General features: G+C 40.2%; 1 pseudogene; it reads right to left on the reverse strand.

Annotated features, from left to right (window-relative positions):
- Positions 1 to 126: 126 nt before the first annotated feature.
- On the reverse strand, positions 127 to 853 carry LOC119367723 (annotated as a pseudogene).

The following is an 853-nucleotide window of genomic DNA, read 5'->3' on the forward strand; positions in this document are numbered from 1 at the left end:
CTCTACAAGTCCTATATATATAGTGTTCCACTAGATAGCCGTGTTAAACTAGTCCAGTCGTGCCGAGTGGCCTTATCTTCTGGTTACCTGGTCCGGTATACCCCCCCCCCCCGTACCACAGGGTATCAGGGGCCTCATGATCTCCACGAACAGAGATCACTACACAGGAAACAACTATATGAAAAACTTGCTTGCTTCTTCGAATCTCAAAATAACAGAACATATAGAAAGTGTTTTTGTGATTTTTCCATTCTCTTCGGGGAACCTATAGAAAGATTATCAGACGACTTTCATGATATTATGCTTCCTTGCCCGTGTGGAACATGTGTGAGCATTATGTTTTTCCAACAAGTGATCCGACTGGAAGAAGTGTTATATGAGGACTTCGAGATCAAATAGAGAATCTGTCTCTCCATTCCTCGTGAGCCACTTATTTCTCCGAAATCAGAGATCAGAGTGATTTTCCTCCTTTTTCCCAAATAGTCGACGGTCTTACACCATTGGGATACTTCGGATAAACTGGAGTACATATATGAGAGACCGGTGCTAAAACCTTTTCTCGAGATATCTTCCAGATTCTTAGGGTCCTTGCTCCGGATCTCGCCCCCCGGTGCGAAAGCAGTTGGTTCTGTAGTTTGAGAATTCTACTAATTCCAAGTATTCCATTATTATTATTAAATAAGAGAATATAAAAAGTAAAGAGGAGAAGACATAACCAGAAGAATTGTGAGAAATAAGTTAATTTATCAAGTTGAGGCATTTCGATTTGGATTTCAAATAAGAAAAAAAGGATTTTGTGAAATTTAGGAGTCGTTCGAAAGCATCAAGAGGGAAGAACTCAGATAGAAAGGCA

The sequence above is a fragment of the Triticum dicoccoides genome, chromosome 2B, assembly GCF_002162155.2.
Source record: "Triticum dicoccoides isolate Atlit2015 ecotype Zavitan chromosome 2B, WEW_v2.0, whole genome shotgun sequence".
NCBI classification, from domain to species: Eukaryota; Viridiplantae; Streptophyta; class Magnoliopsida; order Poales; family Poaceae; genus Triticum; species Triticum dicoccoides.